This window comes from Hypanus sabinus, chromosome 12, assembly GCF_030144855.1.
Source record: "Hypanus sabinus isolate sHypSab1 chromosome 12, sHypSab1.hap1, whole genome shotgun sequence".
Lineage (NCBI taxonomy): Eukaryota > Metazoa > Chordata > Chondrichthyes > Myliobatiformes > Dasyatidae > Hypanus > Hypanus sabinus.
This window is the reverse complement of record NC_082717.1, coordinates 78,222,181-78,247,275: the sequence shown is the minus strand read 5'-3', so window position 1 is coordinate 78,247,275 and position 25,095 is coordinate 78,222,181. Positions and strand designations below refer to the sequence as shown.

The following is a 25,095-nucleotide window of genomic DNA, read 5'->3' as shown; positions in this document are numbered from 1 at the left end:
GCAAGCTGTTCAAGGACTAGGGGACACAGATTTAATATTTATGGCATAAGATACAAGAGGAATGTAAGAAATAATTTTATCATTTTGAAAGTAACTAGCTTGTGGAATTCACTGCTTGTAAGGTGAACCCATCAGTGCCTTCCTGGGGGAATTGCATGGGCATTTAAAAGGGAATAATTCATAGTGCATTTGGGAAGGAATAAGTATAGAAGTACTGTAGTTTATCCTCGCTAAGTGCCATAATAGATTTGCTGGGCTGAATAGTCTCATTTTGTACCTTAACAATTCTGTGATTTTCTCATTCAGTTATTCCCAATCAAACATTCATTTGAAAAACAGATACAATTTCCTTTAGCTTCTACAAATGGATGCTTGCCTTTGGTGGATTATAAAATGATTTGATGTTCAAAAACTTGGCTCTGGTATGAACAAGCTTTCAGGGATTGGCAGTCTCCAGATATTCCGAATATTATGGACACTGCCATGGATTGAAGTAGTGCAGCAAACTCAATGGGAGTTAACTGGATGCACCATCTAAATGGAATGACCATACCAGACTAATGCTTAATGGATGGAATTTGTGCACTCTCTGAGGCTATCACTCGCACAGATTTCATTATGTTTGTTTCCAGTACTCATAGGTTGTTACAATGCATTCTGCCTCCAATGTAACGCCACAATCAAATGTGAATATAAGTAGGGCTGCAAATGAACTGTGCTCTGCTACTTTTAAGGATGGCATCAGAAAATTCCTATATTAACAATGAAAAGAAAATTGATAACAAAGTAAGGAATATCATGTTTTCTAAAACATTCAGGTGCAGCTTCTTCCCCTCCGCCATCAGATTTCTGACTAGACATTGAACTCTGAACATTACCACAGTACTTTTTGTTTGCACTACTTATTTAATTTTACTAACATATATATACAGAGTGAAATTCACAGTTTTTGTTATTATGTTCTGTAATGTCCTGCTGTCATATAACATTAAATTTCATGACATGTGCCAGTGATATTAAACTTGGTTCTGATTCTGACATTCAATTACTCTGTAGTCTACTTTAACAATAAACAAACCGATAAGATTGTTTGGTATTTTGCATTCTAAATTCAGTAACCATATGTTTTTAAACCACAAATGTTTAACATTTTTAAATCTTTTAATTTTGTCTACATGAGGAATTGTTTGCCTAAGGGCCATAATCTGTGTTTAATCAAAATCTAATTTTAAATTCTTCCTTTATTGAAGGCACCCTTCCACCTTCCCTGTAAACAAAAATAATTTTCAAGCAGTGATTCATCCATATCCTGAATGAAGGAAAGTCGTTAAGTAAAATGCCATTTTTCAGTGATCCTTGAGAGATATTGCAAGTTAAATAATTACAGCACATGTTTTATATATATAGAGTCTGGATGAAGGTGGATTGGATGATGGGCAATAGTCAAACTAGAGTGAGCATACATAACTATAGTCCTAATCTAAAACCGTACATTCTGTTCTAAATTTTATCCAATGTTTTAATCTGATGTTATTGCAAGAGGACAAAGGAATGTTTGAAACTAACCAACCCAAAACCCAAAAACAAAACCAAACCTTGAAGCTATGATAACTGAAGTACCTAGTCCTATAATGCCTACTGTAAGTTATTTTTATGTTTTCTCTCTAGAAGCATGTTGGGAATTAGACTTTCTATACTTTCCATTGTGGACTTTATTTCTGCAGAGCTCAAAACTGGATGAGACTGACTCCATTTGAGCCATTGTTCTTTAAGTTGCTCTGTGGTGAGATAGAAGAAAAGAAATGTACCTTAATTTGGCTGATTAAATATTATCAGAAGTACTAAGAGTAGAATGATTAGACTTATGTCTGCGTTTTCCAGGCTGCCATCTAACACAAAACTAGTATTTTGTTCAGCACTGTAGAATTCACTCAGTTTTTACTTCATTTGGAGGTGGGTTGGTGTGAGAAGGGTGGTAGAGATGATTTTGTGGAGTGATGTGTGGATTGGGAATGGTGGGAAGGTTAAAGCTGTGGAAACCTGTTGTTAGGAAGACAGCTCCAACAACTGACCCCAATTTCAGCATTCTACACTCTTCTGTGATCTTCAAAGTCAACATTGAGTTTATTGTCATATGCACAAGTACATGTATCCACATGAGACATGAAAATCTTACTTGCAACAGCATCAAATGTTCCTCATCTATGTGTTTGAAAATAAAACAAATAGCAGATGTAGAGATCTGAAATAAAAACAAACCTATAAATACTCAAAATGTTGGGCATTGTCTGTGGGAAGAGAAACAGAGTAAATGTTTTAGATTGATTACCTTTTATAAAAACAATTTTTCTAGTTTTGGAAGGTATGCTTCGTGCTTACCCTTTATAGCCTCCATAAGAACATTGAGAGAGGAGTTACTGGCAAGAGTACAATTGTGTAGGTCTCAACTTCATGCTGGCATATATTTCGCTTTGGATTTCACCCTCAAACTTCTCCACCCGGTAAATTTGAAATCTCTCTTTAAAACCTGAAGTTAAGATTGCATCATGCAAATATTCTTCTTGACCAAAGTTGCTGCTTAGAAGGAAACAATTATGAGGCGAGTCACTGTTTTAAAAATTCACCTATGAACGAGTCACACTTGGTCTACAACATGAAGAAACCCACACAAGGGCTTTATATCCACGCAACTTCTCAGAAAAGCACCAACAACATCTCCATGTGTTGGCCAGTATGTATCCTAATACTTTGCTGAGATCTGGAACTCAATCTAGAACTGTGAGCACAAACTTGGGCCCTTGCACATTTGTGGAATAAGAATGGCTTGATTGCTATTATAAAGATTGCTACTTGGAAAATATAATTTGGCTGATTTGACTGTGAGTTTCGGATCTTGAAGGGTTGGGCAAATTATCTCACCCTTGCTTTTATTAGCTCTAGCCTCCTGACCTACTGTAAAGCCAAAGTCAGCCAACTGTATTTTCACATGATCTGGAGTTCTTTTTCACCTAATTTCTCTGTTGGCTTGTGTTCAGTCCTTATTTAACAAAGCCTCAGTTTTAAAGTCTTACTTCATTTTTATAAATCTCTTTTATAGGCTTGTCTCTCCTGATCTATGTAACCTCATAAACTGGATAACTGACTAAGGCAGCTTCTGGCCTCTTGAACATCTCTCAGCTATTGACAACCAGGCCTTCAGCTGATGAAGCACTAAGATAAGGAACACAATCCCTCCACTTCTTTACCCTTCTTTATATTTCTAAACTTTCCTCTCTATCTGACCTTTCATCTTTTGCCCAAATATTAAGTGGTTTCGTGTCAAATATTGTTGAATAAATCTTCGGTAAAGTAGCTTGGAGCATTTTATTATATTAAAAATTGGATGGAAGAAACTCTTTTTCTGCTTGCTGGGGAGTTTATAGAGTATAATTTAAAATTAGAGCTAGATTATCCTGCAGGGAAGACTTCTTCATATATTCAGTGGGAGAGCTGTGGAATTCTCTCCACTAAAGGCAGGAGATGAAAGCTCAATAATCATTTAAAATCAGATGCTGGGAGAAGAGGATAAAGTGATATGGTGCCAAAATGAGTAGATAGGCTTAATATACAAATCAACCATGATCTCGGTGAATGAACCACTAGGGGATAGATAGTTAATGCATTTTCCTTTGGGAAAGATCTTTCTTTCCAGTGCTGCAAACTTCTGTTCAAGATAAATAATTATACTGACTCGCCAAGGAATTTACAAAGATAACTGCTTTCCTTAATCAAAAGACATTATACTTGCAACATTGATCTGTGTAACTGCTCCACTGAAATTAATAAATTTGCACCTACTGCTAATGCAAAAATACAGTTAAAAAAATGAATAATGTTTTCAAAATGGTCATGGCAGATTTATTCATGCACAGCAGATCAAGAGTATTTAATAAAATTAAAATTTAACTAGAAAATCAATGGAAAGGGATACTTGGCATGAAACTAAGAAAAACATTCCGGTTGGAAGTTTACTTATGAAGAATTGATTTACAGTTTATGATGGCAAATACAGAGGGGCTTATTTGTTAGTTACTGTTAAGAGTGTCAGCGGTACCTCTCAAGCGCAGCATCTAAGCAAATAACAGGTAGATTCCAGCCTGTTATCTGATCTGTTTTTCTTGTGAATCTTGATCAGTGTGATTAACTCTTAACAGTCCTAATGCAGGGGTTTGACCTGAAATGGCAGCATTTCCTTTCTGCCCACCCAGACCCGGCTCAGTCAACTGAGTTGCTCCAGCAGGTTGTTTGTTACTCCAGATTCCAGCACTTGCAGTCTCTTGTGTCTCCAACTATCAGTTGTCCTCTGAAACAATCTAGAAAATCACTGCATTTGTCCAAACCATTATGAGTGATTCAAGAAGGTGACTTACCTTCTTGGTATAACTGGGCGTGGGTACTAGATGCTGTGCTTGCCCTCAATGTCCATATCCTCACAACCAAAGTAAAATTCAAGACAATTTCCCATTATCCTGATATATTCTCCAATTAACATCTCAAGATGATATATTCTGGACATAATCTCATACCTCTTATCTTAAAAAAGAAACCGGAGATCACATTGTATTTTAGTCGAGATATCTTGTTACATCGCTGGATTGTGGGGCCATTGGTGTAGTTCCAGCAGACCTCAGCTGCTGACTGTGTGAAGTCTGCATGTTCCCCCTGAGAATACACGAGTTTCCTCTGAGTGTTCTGGTCCATCCACATCCCACCGACATGGAGGCTGGTAGGTTAATTGGCCACAGTAAATTGCCCCTAGTTTGCAGTTACATGGTTGAATCTGGTTGTGGGAAAAGTAAAACAGAATTAGTGTATGTGAGTGATTGATAGTTTGCATGGATTCAGTAGACCAAAGGACCGATTCCATTTCTCATGTCTCTACAGTCTCTGAACATTAACTCCCAGGGATTTGTTGACATTTCTGAGTTCTCATTCCCTCGTGATACTGATAGGGATGAATTATTAGTGGGTAGAAGTCAAAATTTGTTTTTCTAGAGCCCTGCCAATTTTGTAATGATTATGCGGGCTGGATATTGTTGGCAGGTCATTGATCAGTGGTGGTGAAGGGTTGTGGGAAAGCCTGCAGTATCCAAAGTGAACCAAAAGAAGTTTATTAAATTTGGCCCTGACTGAGAATTACTACTGCCACCTGTCTTCACCTGGTTGCTACCTATTTAAAACAGCATTTACATCCAAACTTCATCACTGGCACTCAAGCCAACATTTAAACAGCAAATGAAAAGTAGAAAAAGATTGCAAATGCTGAAATCTGGAAGAAGTCAGAGAAAGCTGGTAATACTTAGCAGTTCAGGCAGCACCTATAAGACCATTAGACCAGAAGGCTTAGGAGCAGAATTCAGCCCATCGAGTCTGCTCTGCCATTCCATCGTGATTGATTTAATATCCCTCTCAATTCCATTCTATTGGCTTCGTCCCATAGCTCCACCTTAAATATACCCAATGACGTGCCTTGCATAGCCATCTATGGCAAAGAATTCCACAGAGTCATCATCCTCTTCCTAAAATTTTTCTTCATTTCTTTTCAAAATGGATATCCCTCAAGTCTAAGGCTATGCCCTCTGGTCCTAGACTCACCCACTATAGGAAACATCTTCTCCATGTCCACTCTATCCAACCCTTTCAATATTTGATAGGTTTCGATGAGATCACCTCTCATTCTTCTAAACTCCAATGAGTCCAGGCCCAGAGCCAAGCACTCATACATTAATCTTTTCATTCCTAGGACTGTTCTCATGAACAGCACATCCTTTCTTAGATAAGGGGCCCAAAACTGCTCATAGTATTGCAAGTGCAGACTGAACAATGCCTTATAAAGCCTCAACATTACATCTTGCTCTAGTCCTCTCGAAGTGAATGCTAACATTGCATTTGACTTCCTTACCATTGACACAACCTGATTTTTTAACTTACTTCCCATTTACAAAATAGCTCATATCCTTTATTTCTTAAGCCACAGTGCACGACCATGCATTTCCCTATATTCCATCTGCCACTTTTTTGTCCATTCCCCTAACCTGTCTAAGTCCTTCTGCAGACACCTTGCTTCCTCAACCTTATCCACGCTTCCACCTATCCTCGTTTCATCTGCAAATTTGGCTACAAAGCTATCAACTCTGTCATCCAAATCATTGACATACAATGTGAAAAGAAGCAGTCCTAAAACCGCCCCCTGTGGTACACCACTAGTCACCAGCAGCCAACCAATAAAGACACCCTTTATTCGCAATCTTTTATCCATTCTGGTACCTTTCCTGTATTACCATGGGCTCATATTTTGTTAAGCAACCTCATGTGTGACAACTTATCAAATAAATACCTTCAGAAAATGCATCTTTATCTTTGCAATGCATTTTTCCTCTGCCTTCGAAATTTCCACCAGAAACACCAGCCACTGCTGTTCTGCCATCATCCCTGCCAGTGTGCTCTTCCAACCAACTTTGGTCAGATCCTCTCTCATGCCTTTCTAATTCCCTTTACAGCATGATAATACTGATACATCTGATTTTAAACTACAGAGTGAATTTTATGATCACTGACTCCTAAGGGGTTCTTTACTTTAAGCTTTCTCATCAAATCTGGGTCATTACACAACACCGAATCCCAAATTGCCATTTCCCTCGAGGGCTCAACCTCAGGCTGCTCTGAAAAGCCATTTCATACCCATTCTACAAATTCCCTCTCCCAGGATCCAGCACCAACCTAATGCTCCCAGTCTCCATACGTTTTGAAATCCCCTATGATTATTGCAACAATGCCCTTTTTATGAGCTTTTTTTATTTTCCATTGTAATTTGTAACCCAAATCCTAGCTACTGTTTGGAGGCCTGTTGATATCTCCCATCAGGGTCTTTTTAGACTTGTAGTTTAACCCTAGGCTTAAGGGTTCTATATCTTCCAATCCTTTGTCAACACTTTCTAAGGATTTGATTTAATTTATTTACCAACAGAGCCACAGAGATACACTCAGACCTGGTTGCTGTGGCTTCCACTTGGGAGGTCTTCCCACCCCCCCCACCCAGCAGTATCCAAAGCAGTATACTTATTAATGTGGGGAATAGCCACAGGGGTACTGTGCACCGGCAGTCTATTCCCTTTTCCTCTCTCAACAGTCACCCAGGGACCTTCCTCCTGCAACTTAGGGGTGGCTATCTCCTATCAGCTCCTATCTATTTCAACCTCATTCTCCCATATGAGCAGAATGTCATCTAACTGCAGCTCCGGTTACTTAAAATGATCTCTAAGGAGCTGCAGCTCAGTGCATTTCATGCAGATGCAGTTATTAGGGAGACCGGAGGGTTCCCAAATTTCTCAAACAAGTTACATACCACTTCCTCCAGATCCATTCTCAGCACACTACCTATGTTTAACAGAAATAAAGAACTTACTTACTTAGAACCTCTGCTTGTGCTTGTCCAAGCCCATTGAGTCAAAGCCAGACCACTCTGGCAGTGCCCCACTCAAACAAGAGCAACTTTGAGTACACCTCTCTCTCGGAGGGTGGCTGATGTTGTCCCACTTTTCAAGAAAGGAGGGAGAGGGAAAACGTGGAATTATAGACCGGTTAGCCTGACATCAGTAGTGGGAAAGACGCTGGAGTCAATTATAAAAGAGGAAATTACCACACATTTGGATAGCAGTAGAAGGATCAGTCTGAGTCAGCATGGATTTATGAAGGAAAACTCATGCTTGACTAATCTTCTGGAGATTTTTGAAGATGTAACTATGAAAATGGACAAGGGAGAGCCAGTGGATGTAGTGTACCTGGACTTCCAGAAAGTTTTTGATAAAGTCCCACATAGGAGATTAGTGGGCAAAATTAGGGCACATGGTATTGGGGACAGGATACTGACATGGATTGAAAATTGGCTGGCTGACAGGAAACAAAGAGTAGTGATTAATGGGTCCCTTTCGGAATGGCAGGCTGTGACCAGTGGGGTACTGGTTCGGTGCTGGGACTGCAGCTGTTTAACATATACATTAATGATTTAGATGAAGGGATTAAATGTAACATTAGCAAATTTGCCAATGACACAAAGATGGGGGGGGGGGGGGGCAGTGTGAAATGTCAGGAGGATGTTATGAGAATGCAGGGTGACTTGGACAGGCTAGGTGAGTGGGCAAATGTATGGCAGATGCAGTTTAATATGGATAAATGTGAGGCTATCCACTTTGGTGGCAAGAACAGGAAGGCAGATTACTATCTAAATGGAGTCAAGTTGGGAAAAGGGGAAGTACAACGAGATCTAGGTGTTCTTGTCTATCAGTCAATGAAAGCAAGCAGGCAGTGAAGAAAGCTAATGGCATGCTGGCCTTTATAACAAGAGGAGTTGAGTATAGGTGTAAAGAGGTCCTTCTGCAGCTGTACAGGGCCCTGGTGAGACCCCACCTGGAGTATTATGTGTGGTTTTGGTCTCCAATTTTGAGGAAGGACATTCTTGCTATTGAGGGAGTGCAGCGTAGGTTCACAAGGTTAATTCCCAGAATGGCGGGACTGTCATATGTTGAAAGATTGGAGTGATTGGGCTTGTATACACTGGAATTTAGAAGGATGAGAGGGGATCTGATTGAAACATACAAGATTATTAAGGGATTGGACATGTTCCAGCTGGAGGCAGGAAGCATGTTCCCACTGATGGGTGAGTCCAGAACTAGAGGCCACAGTTTAAGAATAAGGGGTAGGCTATTTAGAACAGAGATGCGGAAAAACTTTTTCACCCAGAGAGTGGTGGATATGTGGAATGCTCTGCCCCAGAAGGCAGTGGAGGCAAAGTCTCTGGATGCTTTCAAGCGAGAGCTCTTGTAGATAGTGGGGTCAAGGGATATGGGGAGAGGGCAGGAACGGGTTACTGATTGTGTATGATCAGCCATGATCACAGTGAATGGCGGTGCTGGCTAGAAGGGCCGAATGGCTCTGTCTATTGTCTATGGTCTATTTTTATTTGCCCCATGCTGATTGCCTGCTCAGAAAAAAAGCCAATATGCACCCATACTGTTTTTAAACCTTGTGCTGTGTTACCAACATTCGACCTCTCATGCTGATTGTCACACACCAAGAAAAAAAGAGAGAGAAATAGAATTAAAGTTTCAGCTCATTAACCTTTTATCAGAATTGGCATTTTCTCTACAGATGCTGCCTGACTTGCTGGGAACCTTTTGCAATTGTTGATTTCTCCATACATCTTAGGTATTTTATAAATGGGTCAGATGCTCTTCCTAGTCTGCTTTCAATAAACAAACATAATGGGAATGTAGGGCAAGCAGTGACCAGAAGACTTAACACTTGGCTGAGTAATTTTTTACACTCATTCCTCACCAGTTGCAGGACCGCAAGAGAATTTTGTCTGTGATGTTTTATTCATCCTCGTTCAGCTTTCCCAGCTCATTTTTTAACTGAATAGATACCATCAGTGCTTGCTGTCATAGTGTTTGTGTTGTTGCCTCTGAGTCAGAAGATTGTGAGTTCATCCCTTATTCTAGGAACATGATGCAGATTGAGGTTTGAACTGCATCATCAAACTGCCGTCCTTCAGTTCAGCTATTAAACCAATGTTGCAATTCCCCTCTAGCACAAGTCCATTGTTGCTGCTTGAAAGAGGGTGGGGATTTTAAAATAATCACAAAAGATAAAGAACACAATATTAATAATAATACGAAAAGCACACAATAAATATCAATACATAAGATAGCTTCTCAACATGGATTGATTTTATAAGGTGACTGATAAGGTGAAATAATAAAGTTGCAGTGGAGTTAGTGGGTGGAGGTGTTGATCAGCCTTACTGCTTTGGGAAATTAACTGTTTTGAGTCTATTGGTCATCTGTAGCCTCCTCCCTGATAGGAGTGGAACAAACAGTCTGTGAGCAGGATGGGTGGGATCCGTCATTGGCCCTTTTCCGGCACCTTTCTATATATACTTCCTTGACGGAACTGTGATGAAAAGTGCATATGAATAGGTGAAGGAGACTTTATATTTATTCAGATAATTCAGATACATAACACTTATAAGTAAATTTACTAATTAATTATGTCATTTCATTTCTCTCACCAGCTCCATTCTGCTTTATGAAACAACGTTGTCAATCCTATGGCATGCTTTTGTCTTCTCTGGGAATAAGTGGAACAATTTTAACCCACTCTAGGTTGAGAATTTTTAGCCTGCCTGACTGGATTTGCAGTTCAGAAGTCTTAGATTGTTAGTGAGTGTGTAACTGTCATCAACACTCAAGCATGAGTTGGTGGGTTGAGAGGAAGTGAATTCATCACGGTCAAATGATGACAATATGTCAGAAGAGCATTGTTTAATTGTGTGAATCTTTGAGGTTTTGTCGTGTGGATGTTTACATTCAGAGCTGCAGACTGGTAGACCAGTGCTGTGGCTTGCTCTGTGCCAAGCAATATTGTTGGATCAACTTCGTAAAAACATGGTCCTTAGAGGTGTTATAAAAATCATGCTAGTAGTTGGTCTCGGCCCGAAACATCGACTGTATTTCTTCCTGTAGATGCTGCCTGGCCTGCTGCATTCCACCAGCTTTTTGTGTGTGTTGTTAATAGTTGCATTATGGATTCTGAAGTAACATGAGGAATAATTCTTCTTCAATCACATGGATCTGAATTAGATATTAAAGTTACAAAGAGCCTCAGATAATCTATTGATGACATCAAAGTTCAAAGTAAATTTATTATCAAAGTACGTATATATCAATACATACTACCCTGAGATTCTTTTTTTTTCAGGCATTCACAGTAGAACAAAGAAATACAACAGAATCAATTAAAAGCTACACACAATAAATGTGCATGGATGTTAACAGTGAAAACTTGACATCAGATACCAGAGCTCCTGCCTGAATGCAGCGGCACAGCAAGCTCAAGGGAGGCCAATAACAAAATGCCTAGAATAAGGCAACAGCAAATTTGAGATGGTATTTTATCTCTATCACTGACATCTCCATTAATTTTCCTAAAGATTCTTACCAAATTTTACAAATCCAATTTGTCAAGGTACAGCAACACATACAACACGCTGGAGGAACTCAGCAGGTCGGGCAGCATCCGTGGAAACGAGCAGTCAACATTTTGGGCCGAGACCCTTCGTCAGGACTGAAGAGGAAGGGGGCAGGGGGCCTATGAAGAAGGTGGGGGGGGGGAGGGAAGGAGAAGGCTGGTAGGTGCCAGGTGAAAAACCAATCAGAGGAAAGATCAAGGGGTGGGGGAGGGGATAGTCAGGAAAGGTGAAGAAGGAATGTAAGGGGAAAATACTTATGGTAGTAGAAGAAGGTGGAATAATGAGAGAGGTGATAGGCAGCTGGAGGAGGAGGCAGAGTGAAACTGGGATGGGGGAAGGGAGGAGGAGGGAATTACTGGAAGTTGGAGAATTCGATGTTCATGCCAAGGGGCTGGAGACTACCCAGATGGTTTATGAGGTGTTGCTCCTCCAACCTGAGTTTGGCCTCATCATGGCAGTAGAGGAGGCCATGTATGGACATATCCGAATGGGAATGGGAAGCAGAGTTGAAGTGGGTGGCAACCGGGAGATCCTGTCTGTTGTGGCGGATGGAGCAGAGGTGCTCAATGAAGCAGTCCCCCAATCTGCATCAGGTCTCGCCAATGTAGAGGAGGCCGCACCAGGAGCATCGGATGCAATAGATTACCCCAACAGACTCACAAGTGAAGTGTTGCCTCACCTGGAAGGACTGTTTAGGGCCCTGAATGGTGGTAACAGAGGAGGTATAGGGACAGGTGTAGCACTTACACTTGCAGGGATAAGTGCCAGGTGGGAGATCTGTGGGGAGGGATGTGTGGACCAGGGAGTCGCGGAGGGAACGATCCCTGCAGAAAGCGGAGGGGGTAGAGAGGGAAAGATGTGCTTAGTGGTGGGGTCCTGTTGAAGGTGGCGGAAGTTGTGGAGAATAATGTGCTGGATCCAGAGGCTGGTGGGGTGGTAGGTGAGTCCTGAAGAAAGGTCTCGGCCTGAAACGTCGACTGTACTTCTCCCTATAGATGCTGCCTGACCTGCTGCATTCCACCAGCATCTTGTGTGTGTTGCTTGAATTTCCAGCATCTACAGATTTCCTCGTGTTAACTTTGCTCCCTGTTTTTGTTGTAATCGCATCACAAATTACTTGGAACTTGATTATTCTGGTGTGACAGTGTTCCATATGGTACCACATATTCCCCTTCCTCAACACTATCTGGAACATTCCAATATACCTGAATAAAGTATATTTTGTTAATAAAAAAAATATATACCTGACTGAGGTGAACATTTCTTCTCTTCCCTTAAGCAAAGCATTGTGAAGCCACAGTATTTTTCATTCATTGATTCCGAAATAATCTCCCTTGCATTGATTGGAGTCCTCTGTTAAAATAATTCAGGCACCCCTCTTAATATTTGAAAAAGTGACTGTTCTTGTTGTGTTAACCTGGGAGCATTCAACAAAGGTCAGTGCAAAATGTCTACATGTTTCACACAATTGCACAGTCACTCTCTGCTCCATGCTGCTAGCTAGGATTTGTCAGAGGTTACTGTTCTTACAGCACAGGACACCATTTGGTCCACTGGTTTATGCAGACTTTCTGAACCAGTAGCCAGTTGGATGCACTTCCTTCCTTTCTGCATAATCCTGCATTCCATGTCTTCTCATTGAGATTGTGGCTCAGACTTCTGGTGTTTTTTTACGTTCGTAGGGATGATTTTGGGAACAGAGAGGGGAGCTTGAGATCAGATTAGGGTTTAGGGACAGTGCTGTGGGGAAGTTAGAAGTCAGGCCTCTGCTCCGTTCGAAGTGGATGGGTGACAAAGGATATCCACAGTCCAGGCCTCTGCTCTGTGTTCAAAGGCCATATGATCATTGGTTAGCAGGCCCGGAGTTCAATGCTGGAGGACACCTGAAATTTGACGTTTCATCTTTGGCTAGTCCGGGTGTTAATGCCAAAGACTGAAGCCCAAAGGTTGAGCAGGAGACCCGAAGTCAAAGCCCAATGGCTGAAGCCTGGTGACTGGAAGTTGGAGGCCTGTCTGTGAGGAAAGGGGCTTGTTTTGCTGTTGTTGTTTTGTTGTTTGTTGGCATTGTTCTGCCAAACATTGTACGCATTCTATTTTGCCACCAAAATCTGTGGCAACACTTGCAGACTGCCCCAGCACATCGCTAGGTTGTGTTAACACTAACGACGCGTTTCACTGTATGATTCGATATACATGTGATAAATAAATCTGAATCACAGGCCCAACCTCACTTGATTGTCATCAACCACCACAATTGACTGGACCTGTACTTTATGAGCACTGTATGCCCAAAATTCCCCTGACTCCATGGGTCACAGCATTCTACAGTCACCATCCCCTGGTAAATTGTAACTCCTTCAGACTGTAGTGCTCTACCTTCATCACTTGTATAAAATGTTGAGACATTCAAATTAAGAGCATAAATGGGCTGTTCAGCTTCTCAGGAACTGCTTCACCTTTCAATAAGTTTCTGGGTCATCTTATTCTAGCATTTCACCCCCTTCTTTAATAAGAATCTATCTGACCCTGGCATAGAGTTATCCAAACACTCTGTTTCCACTGCCCTTTGATGATGGGAGTTCCAAAGATGTGTAGAGTTATAGGATTACACAGTTGCTCCCCAGGGTTGTGTCCTAAGCCTGTATACCTTTACTCTCTGTAAACCCATGACTGTGTCACCACCTTCAGCTCCAATCTGCTAATTAAATCTGCAGATGATACTACATTGATTGGCCTTATCTCAAATAATAATGAGACAGCCTGCAGAGAAGTCATCATGCTGACACAGTGGTGTCAAGAAAACAACCTCTCACTCAATACCCCAAAAACAAAAGAGTTGGTTGTGGACTGCAGGAGGAATGGAGACAGGCTAACCCCTATTGACGTCAGTGGATCTGGGGTTGAGAGAGTGAACAGTTTCAAGTTCCTCAGTATACACGTCATCGAGGACCTCACGTGGTCTTTACATACCGGCTGTGTGGTGAAAAAATGCACAACAGTGCCTCTTTCACCTCAGACGGTTGAAGAAGTTCAGCAAGAGTCCCCAAATCCTAAGGACTTTCTATGGGGACACAACTGAGAGCATCCTGACTGGCTGCATCACTGCCTGGTATGGGAACTGTACTTCCCTCAATCGCAGGGCTCTGCAGAGAGTGGTGTGGACAGCCCAGCACATCTGTAGATGTGAACTTCCCACTATTCAGGACATTTACAGTCAGTGGTGTGTAAAAAGGGCCCAGTGTGTCGACCCGCAACGTTGACAGTTCATTTCTCTCTATTGAGTTTGCTAGACCTGCTGAGCTCCCACACCAGTTTATTTATTGCTCCAAATCTCACCATCTGGAGCCTTTTGTGTCTCTTGAATAGAGGCGTCTGTTTCAGCAGAGTGGTGTTGGTGGGGTCTCTGACGGTGGTGTCTGAAAAGAGGATGCTGTTCAAGTTGCATGCCATCTTGGACAATGTCTCCCATCCACTCCATAATGTACTGGTTAGGCACAGGAGTACGTTCAGCCAGAGACTCATTCCACCGAGATGTAACACTGAGCGTCATAGGAAGTCATTTCTGCTTGTGGCCATCAAACCTTACAACTCCTCCCTCGGTGTGTCAGACACCCTGAGCCAATAGGCTGGTCCTGGACTTATTTCCACTTGGCATAATTTACTTATTATTATTTAATTATTTATGGTTTATATTGCTATATTTCGACACTATTCTTGGTTGGTGCGACTGTAACGAAACCCAATTTCCCTCGGGATCAATAAAGTATGTCTGTCTGTCTGTCATGTCACATGGTGCAACAAAGCCAACTAAGCCATGGGGAATGTTGGCCTGGAAGAGGACACGGTTGTTGGTTTGATTAATTCTCCAGGAAACTGGGAGAATTCTGCGGAGCTGGTGGTCTCTTTGCAGCCCCTTGCGGTACTTGCTGCAGGTAGCTCAGGTTCTATGGCAGCTCAGTCCACTAAAACTGCTGAGTCAGGTCTATAGACCTGATCCTCAAGTGCCATCCCACCTCATTAAAGCGGGGCTGGCAAACATGAAATAGGATACAGATAGAAATCTGAAAAGAAAGCTATTAAGGACCAAAACAGCATTAAGATTTTGACCAGCTTTTACCAGATCAAAATCTGTACCTTTGACTTCTGCTGCTGATTGGGAGTAATGATACCATTTCTGCCTTTCATTACTGTAGAGATGTGAAAGGTGCTGATTTAGTTTATTCTGTTGATATGCATCAGAAGTCAATTACTGTGAAGAAAGTAAAACAAATAAGGAGTGAGACATCACTCATTCTTAAATTTGTGCTCAAGATTGTCAAATTGAGTTCGGTTAAATGGCAAACAGAATAAAGTTTATTTCTTCTAAGGTACAATTCCTATTTTTTTGGACGGCATCACGAGAAAGGGAAATATTTGCCTTGCCACAGAGATATCTTTGCTCAAAATATAAGCCATTGCTCTTGACAAAATGAAATTATAATGCAGCCCTTATTCCCCAATGTACTGTGTATTATTCATCACTTCAAGGTTTCCAGGTTCAAACTATGAATAATGTGCACAGAGAGATATGCTTCAGTCATGCTGAGGCGGTGAACTCCACGTTGTCAGTTATTTTTGTAATAGGGTCTAACCAAAGTGTTACTTGAGGTGTACACAGTCAGGTATTGTGCTCGTTCTCTGTTTATTTGCACTGGAACAATTTGCTCAGTGCAGTCTGAAGCACTGCAGAAAAGACTGAGTATAGAATTTAGATCTAATTACAGCCTCCAATGAGTTGGTGTCACAGTGACCTTAGGTTAGCTGCAGCTGAATATCCATTACGGCATGATCAAGGATAAAATACACTGTATAAAGAATGGGAACTGAAAAATTACCATCTCTTTTTTTTCTTGTTTACCTCGGAGAATTAATTGAACAAGCAGTTGGATCTGACGTGCATTCTATCAGTGAGACCTTTGTGGTGCTGTGCTTGCTGTTCAGGATGTTGGGTATGGAAATAGTTTGCGTCCTCTGAAACAATTCCCCTTAGTGGTAAATGCTTGATGCACCACTCAATCCAAAATAAAGTACTAGCAATGCTGAAAACTGAGAAAGGAGAGACTGCAAATGCACATTAAAAAGAATCTATGGAGAGTGAACCAGAGAGAGTGTCTCAGGTTATTAACAATACACAGATTATATAGACCGACTCCCCACCCTACCTCCCCAAGTAAATGACCAGTTGGAATATTGTCTTCCTTTCTGGTCCCCTCATTATTGGGAGATGTGGAAGCTTTAGAGAAGGTGCCGAGAAGATTTACCAGGATGTTCCCAGGATTGGAGAGCTTACATTGTGAGGATAGGATGAGCAAGCTAGAGCTTTACTCTTTTGGAGTGAAGGAGGATAAGAGGTGATTTGGTAGAGGTGTACAAGATGATAAGAGGCTGGAATCAATGGACAGCCAAGACTTTTTCATAGGGCAGAAATGGCTAATACAAGGGGGCACATGTTTAAGATTTTAGGAGGAAAGTATATGGGGGGGATGTCAGAGATAGGTCAAAGAACACTCCAAGCAACTCCACGAGAAGGTTATTGAAAAGCACAGGTCAGGAGATGGATACAAGAACATTTCCAAGTCACTCTTGGATATTCAGTCACCAAGAAATAGAAAGAATATGGCACAGCTGTAAATCTGCCTAGAGCAGACCATCCTAAAAAAGTGAGTGACCATGCAAGAAGCAGACCAGTGAGGGAGGTCACCAGGAGACCTATGACAACTCTGGAGGAGTTACAAGCTTCAGTGGCTGAGATGGGAGAGACTGCGCATGCAACAGCTGTTCTCCGGGTGCTTTACCAGTCGCAGTTTTTGGGAGAGTGGCAAAGAGAAAGCCACTGTTGAAAAAAACTTACATGATATCTTGGCTGGAGTTTGCAAGAAGGCACGTGGGAAACTCTGAAGTCAGCTGGAAGAAGGTTCTATGGTCAGATGACACCAAAATTAAGCTTATGACCATCAGACCAAAGGTTATGTTTGATGTAAGCCAAACACTGCACATCATCAAAAACACACCATCCCTACTGTGAAGCACGGTAGTGGCTGCATCATGTTGTGGGAATGCTCCATTGCAACAGGCCCGGGAAGGCTTCTGAAGGTAGAGGGTAAAATGAATGCAGCAAAACACAGGGAAATCCTGGAGGAGAACCTGATGCAGACTGCAAGAGAACTGTGATTTGGGAGATGATTTATTTTCCAGCAAGACAATGGCCCCAAGTATAAAGCCACAGCTGCACTGGAATGGCTTAAGAACAACAAAGTTTATGTTCTGGAGTGGCCAAGTCAGAGTCCTGACCCCAATCAAATTGAGAATTGATTTCTTGATCAGTCCCGATCCTCATACAATTTGACAGAGCTTGAGTAGTTTTGTAAAGAAGAATGGGGAAATACTGCAGTGTCCTGATGTGCAAAGCTGGTAGAGACCTATCCACACAGACTCAAGGCTGTAATTACTGCCAGAGGTGCATCTACTAAATACTGATTAGGCAATCACTTATTTTGTGTTTTATATTTGTATTTAATTTAGATCTCATTGTAGAGATCTGTTTTCACTTTGACACAAAAGAGTCTTTTTTTGTTGATCGGTGTCAAAAAAAGCCAATTTAACTCCACCGTAATTCAATGCCGTAAAATAAACAAAAGCATTGAAAGCTTCCAAGGCGGCAAATACTTTTTATAGGCACTGGGTCCTTGTCAATGCTGGATTTGAACAAGCGTAGAAAGCACACATGAGCAGAAATTGGGATTCTCCTTGATTTATTTTTAATGTCTGCCTGTAAGTTATGATTATATACATGTATTTTTCTTTCATCCAGAGGTCTGTGAGTCCAACAGTACAAGACCTCCTGACTCAGTGCCAATGAATAACTCACCATTCCACAGACAATAAGTCACCAAGTTTTTATGGTGCCCTTGATGATAAGCCATTTATTAATGTCCACGTTCACAAGGTGACTAGATTGATAGTTACTTAAGAATATAAGAAATAAAACCAAGCCATACTCTCACACTTAGCTTCACAGCCAATCCCAGTTCTCAAGTTTGGTTTGCTGCCCGGTTCCATATCAAATAATAGCTTTAGATCTCTCTATCTTAGTTTGTGTGTGCCCAGTGACTGAGCTTCCAAGTGCAAGAGAGAATTCTAACTATTACAGTATTAGCCTTGTGAATAAAAAACAAATCTTTATTTCAGTTTTAAGTGGCTGACTCCTCACCTTCGGACAATGCCTCTTAGGTTTACGTCCTCCATCCTAATGAAACAACTTCCAGCATTTAACCTGTCAATTTCATTCAAAGTCTTGCATGATTCAATGGGACTCTCTCTCTCATTGTTCTTTATTCCAATGATTATCCCAGTAAATGTACGCAATACCAATGATAGAGCATATACTAATAATGAGCAGCTAATCGTTATTAATCAGAATTAATTAACTTAAAACTGAGAATAAGAATGCATGCTTTAAAATGCCATTTTAAACAATCTATTTAAGTTGTGTAGGAGCACTAAAAGGGCATTTAATATAACATGTAACATGGACTGCTGTACTTTTAACTTTTCTATCCAGGCATAATCCAATTATAAAGTTATTTATACAGTTTTGTTCAACAAATGATATCAGCGAATGAAAGGTTAATTTAGCACTTTTAAAGTCACGAACAAAATGAAGAAGTGAAGTTGTTGATATTAATGTCATTTGTTATTCATTTGTTCTTACTTTGATTCTAAATTATAAAGGTGAGAATGATAATTAAAGCTGTTAATTAATGTTGTCAGCAGGTTCAGACCATCCAGATTATGAAGAAGGCATTGCATCTGTCGAGGCTGCAGAGTTGCATCCAAACAGTGAGGACAAGCAGCGATGTATTGGTGTCACACAAACAATGGAGGATTTTTTCCAAGAGACAGAACAAAGGAAGCCTCTGCAATCTGATCTTCTTTCAGAGAAAATTGTACATCTGTTGACCTCAAAAATTGCACAATTGAAACAAGAGAAGGGTGGTCAATACCTCCTTCGAAGTTTTCAAATGGCATTAGTCTTGTTTCATACACATGGCCCTGATATTTTCAAACAAAGGAATTCTAACAATATGCATTTCTGTTCCTCTGTCAATTTAGCAAGTGATTCCACTGAATTACATCCTTTGCCTGGACTCTCGCAGGATGTTGTCAATTTTATACAACGGGAGATTTCAAAGTAAAGAACAATGAATGACTTAACCATCTGCCAGATACAGAAATCCAGTTTTTGTAACAATATTGTTGTTTCTAGGTACAAACAAGAATGTTCAGCTGTTATATCTTGTGACATTTATTGCCAACAGAAGTGCTTGTTTGTCAGTAAAATCTACAATCTACAGATCTGTGAACAGGGATGAGGGAAAGGGGGTGGAGACTGACAAAGCAAAAGTCTAGTTCTTGCTCTGTGGTTGCAGGAATGGAAGGGGCCATTTTGTGAGACTGTCCTTGCAGTCGCCATTTTGTGAACTGTTTAGTGAATAACTTTAAAAGAGGATTGAAGTTTGTTCTATTTTTGATATTATGGATTCCGGATAATTGGGCCATCTGTTAATCGGGGCAGCCACTTTATTTGGGACAACTCCTAAAGAACAAATACTAATCAAGTAAATAGCCAACATTTTCTTCTTTAAATTGGGACACTATGCCACTTAATTGGGACAGGAGACTATTACCAAACAGTTTCTAACTAGTGTCAGTCATGTGAATTTTATGGCTGGCCGTTAGGCATTTCACCGTGCTGAGAGTGAAGAGTTCTTAAATAGCGTCATTTGTGTTCGCAAAGCAGTAATCTTGTCCCTAATAGTTGGTAAGAAGTAAGCAGTAAGACAATTTAGAATTATTTTTCTCACTGTGGTTTCAAGCATTCAGACTTGGAGATGCCGGAAATGACCAGGAGTGAGAATGAAATGATTTCTCTACTTCAACAAGTTAGGAACTACAAAAAATTTGAAGTTATCAACAATTATCTTGAATGTAACAATGAAAGTGAAGGTTTGGAGGATGCAATGGGCAAAAGCATTCTGTGAAGGCAGTCCATTATCTGCACTAATTTTGTTCACTTACGGTCAATCAAAAGAACACAGAGCGTGTTGGTTGCTTGTTGTATCCAACAATGACAGTGAAACCTGTGTGGGAGAGTTTTAATGTGGAAAAGCTGCTGCGCTGAGACAGTTCCACTCTCTCGACCTTGGAAGTCTGTTTCCAGTGGTACGAATAGTTGTCACATACTGGGGTCCTCTTTCGTTGTACTGATACCATGAATTACTCTGTGCCTTTGCTTTTCAGGAAGACTTGCAGAACTGCCTTCCTGCCCGCTGATCTCATCTGCCCAGTCTGCCAGAGCTGACTTCACATGCTAGGACAGGCAGTCCCTATTTCATTGGGGTGTAAGGCCATCCAGCTACCCTCACCTAGTCTGGCCCGCCTGTTAAAGAGGTCTACTGGGTGTGGCCGCTGTCACATACAAACAGCTATTTGGAGCCACGGATGAGAGCTGCTTGTCTGGTAAGATCCAAAGGCAAGTGAGCTGCCCCAATGGACATAACAATCCCTGTACCACGTAGCCTACTGTATAATATGGGACTATTTTATGTTGTAGTAACACGTTACTGAGTGTTCGCGATTGAGCACGTATTGATCTGTATATATGTGTTCAGTTCGGTTTTAGTTAATAAAGAACCCTGTGAACGTAGCTCCAGTCTCCAGCGTTTTTATTAATGATATTGATGTGTAAAATGGCCACATACACAACAAATTGGCGACGAGGTTAATGAACCTGCATCGTATTGGAACGCCGTGTTTTAATTGATAATGGCACTCAGAAGAGGCAGAGTGAGGCCGCGAGTCTGGAAGAGAAGCAGGAGTTCAGCCGGAGTCAGGAACGTCGGAAGACCGAAAGACACAGTCAGATCCGCAGCATGTCCAGGCGAGACCAGCCGGCACTGACTTCAGGGGCCGAAGGTCCGCCTGCCCCAGAAGGGAGATAAAAAAAAGGAGCAACACACGCATCTAGCCAGAGTACGCTCGCGACGCTAGCAAAAGAAAAGGTCACGTGAGTCAAAAAAGAAAATAAGGGACCAGGGCTAAATTAACAAGAGACCGAGGCTAAATTCACATAACAAGGATAAACTAATATAACAAGGATGGAACCATTACAGCATTTGATAGTGACATTGAAAATTGGACTACTTATATTGAAAGAATAGAGTTATATTGTAATGCTAACAAAGTTAATGAAGAAAAGAAAGCCAGTGTCTTACTTAGGCTATGTCCACAGTAGACCGGATAATTTTGAAAACGCCGGTTTCGCATAAAAACGATAGGCATCCACACCAAGCGTTTTTGAAAATACTTCTGTCCACATTAAAATGGTATTTGGGCGAATCTCCTCCAACTGGGCATGCGCAGGATGCATCTACAGAAAACAAGCGAGATGTTTGGTGTCGAATCTCGCTGTGAAAATGCACGTTTGTGTAGTTACAGACTAGAAAAACTTAAAAGAAAATTGCCAAACAACGGACGGCTGTTGCCTTTTGCACAGAACGACTTAAAACTAAAAAAATTACTGGAGCGTATGGAGGCAACTGACAGGGAGTTCACGGACAGTATGATCCAGCTGACGATGAACATTGAAAAACTGACTAACTCTGTTGCATTAATAAAGCACCTTGTTAAATGTATAAAACATGTCTGCATCAGTATTATTTTGTATTTCCATACAATGTTAGAGTAGGCTGTTAGACATCTATTGTCAGAGAAGTACTTGTATAAATAGGTAAACCATCTTCATACAAGCAAGGACAGAAAACAGGGCAAAGTGAGTATACTTATTTATTCAGTAAGTTATGGGTCAAATTATTGGTGAGTACATTTCTAACTCTTCTGCCTTCAGTCTTATTGCCGTCTGTTCTGAAATTGTTAGGTTGTGTGGGGGTTGCGTTCAAGAAAACAATGAAATGCCACGCTGCTGCCACCATCTGTTCTGGCACGTCATGACAGCATTTTTAGAAATCTCCAGTTACCCCGTCCAGACTACTCTGCCCAATTGGCGTTTTCAAATTTACACACTCTGGAGGGCATTTTAGAAAAGCTCCATTTTCGGGGGAGGAAATTGCTGTTTCAGGGTGGACGGAGGGTCAAAACAAAGAGAAAAAGCTTCGGTTACGGCTTTATCCAGACTAGTGAGGACAAGGCCTTAGTGTAACAGGCGTGAAAACATACAGCCTGCTACGGAGCTTGTTAACCCCTGAAAAGCCAGCTGACACAACGTTCAAGCAAATAGTAGACACTCTCCAACAGCATTTAAACCCCAAACCACTGGTCATTGCCGAAAGATTTAAATTCCATAAACGGAATCAGAGCAAAGATGAAAGCACTTCTGAATATTGTGCTCAAATGCGCAAATTATCAGAACATTGTCAATTTGGAGCTGGTTTATCAGACGCATTGAGGGATAGGTTCGAATGTGGCATGTACTGTGAAACCACACAGAAGAAGCTCCTGTGTGAAAAAGACCTTACATTCGAGAAAACCCTAAACATCTCAATATCATTAGAAACAACCGCACGAGGTACTTCACAGATATAACAAAAATCTCTGGAATATGCTACGAATACAATGTCACTGAGCAGAAATGAAGGAAAGAAATGTTACCGTTGTGGGAACATGCTGAACAGAAATGAAGGAAAGATATGTTACCGTTGTGGGAACATGACCCTGAGGACTGTTGGTTTATAGACAAGGAATGCAGGAACTGTGGCAAACAGGGCCATGCTGGCCGAATATGCAAAGCTAGTAAATAGCAGGAAAAGGGCAAAATACAGAGAAACAAGAAACTGCAGGAAGGAAAATACAAGAGGATACACAAAATGAAAGGCGGCAGTTCTGAAGAAAGCACTTCTGATGAAAACGACTCAGATGAAAGTGAATTGTCTGTCTGCAACTTCACAGTGTGAAGGAGACAGATGATCGAAGAGTAATAAGGATCACTCCACAGGTGGCAGGCGTGAGATTGAAAATGGAGTTGGACACAGGCTCAGCTTTAACAGTGATCTCTGTACACAACTACAAATGATTGTTTTCTCACATACCTCTGAAAAAAACTAAACTATTGCTAAAGACTTACACAGGACAGAAAGTGCGTCGCAAAGGTAAAATTAAGGTGACAGTGACGTACAGAGACAAAACAGAGCTGCTGAACTTCTAAGTACTGAAAAATGGAGGACGTGAATGGCTCAGGAAAATCCAGTTGGATTGGCACACCGTCAAGGCACTAGATGTGTCAACAAAGGAGGGCAGCTCAGCGGGGAAGACGTCTGCAGCTCTCCTCTCACCCATTGTCGACTATTACAACGGTGAGGAGGAGCTAGGCAGCGTCGACACGGAGACATATTGATGCACCATCAATAACCCTAGGAGACGGGAGGTGAACGATAGGCTTTTTGTTGGCAGCAAAAGGGAGCATGGCATCTCGGAGACTGAGGGGGGAGCAGTGCCTCCAATCGCCTTTATACAGGGGTCTGTGGGAGGAGCCACGGGAGCAGTCAGCAGAGGGGCGTATCCCGACAGGTATACACAGTTTACCACACATGTATTATCAATAAGCAGGATGATGAAGACTACCTGGAAGTAAAAGAGCAGATGTACCAGAAGAAATTGACATCTCTCAAAAGACAGCTACAGCAGTTACAGGAAGGCACTTTGCAGGAGTATCAGAAAAGGATGAAGAAACTAGATCAACAATACAAGCAAGGAATACGAAATGCAGAGCTTTTTCTGCAACTGGAGACAGAAAAAGAGGAAAGGAATTATATGAGAGAGAAGGAAGAAGCGGAGAGAGCACCAGAGCCCCCCCCCCACCTCAGACCGGTCCGAGCTGTAACCACCTCAACACCGTGAGCGAGGCCGAGATGGAGCAGCAATCCAAACAGCAGCAACAGCCAGACAAACCCAAATCCCCCGGGGAGAGGAAAGTCATCACAACAAAGGTTCTTGGCACAGTGAAGTGGTTGAATGTACAAAATAGATATGGATTCATCAACAGGAATGATACAAAGGAAGATGTGGTTGTACATCAGACTGCTATAAAAAAGAGTAATGCATGGAAATACCTCCACAGTGTTGGAGACAGTGAAACTGTGGAGTTCAACTTAGTGGAAGGTGAGTATGGTGCCGAAGCAGCAAACATAACTGGTCCTGGAGGAGTTCCAGCCCAAGGAAGCCGATATGTCACGGACAGACATGGTTATCGTTGCTGCAACCCTCGCCACCAAGGTCCACCACATAATTACCAACAGAACGTTGAAGGTGGAGAGAAAGGAGATGGAGCAGAGACAGCAACAGATGGAGAAAACCAAGATTATCAAAATCAGTGACATCACTCTCCTTACAGAAGACACCGTTACCCACCTTACTTTGTTCGTCATCACTATGGTCACCGCCCACAATATAGCGACCGGCCTCAGGGAGAAATTATTGAGGGTGGTGAAACTAATGAAAACCAGGTTGCTGGGGAAGAAGGTAATCTTAACAGAGGACAAAATCAATTCCATTCAAACAGAATAGCTTTCACACAAGGTAAATCTTGAATAAATTTTTTCCTCCATTGAGAATCATACACCTAATCCTTTGCGGGGAAGTTTCTTTTGCACATACATATTTTGAATCCTCAGCCAATGTGTCTTGTTTTTAGACAGTAGGTGCAGGAGAAGGCAATTCGGCCCTTCTAGCCAGCACCCCATTCCTGCCCTCTCCCCATACCCCTTGACCCTGATATCTATAAGAGCTCTATCTAACTCTCTCTTGAATGCATCCAGAAACTTGGCCTCGACTGCTTTCTGGGGCAGAGCATTCCACATATCCACCACTCTCTGGGTGAAAACGTTTTTCCGCATCTCTGTTCTAAATGGCCTACCCCTTATTCTTAAACTGTGGCCTCTAGTTCTGGACTCACCCATCAGCGGGAACATGCTTCCTGC

General features: G+C 41.6%; 1 pseudogene; it reads left to right on the top strand.

Annotated features, from left to right (window-relative positions):
- The first annotated feature begins 22,986 nt into the window (after nucleotides 1-22,986).
- LOC132402394 (Y-box-binding protein 1-like) lies at nucleotides 22,987-24,705 on the top strand (annotated as a pseudogene).
- Nucleotides 24,706-25,095: the final 390 nt, after the last annotated feature.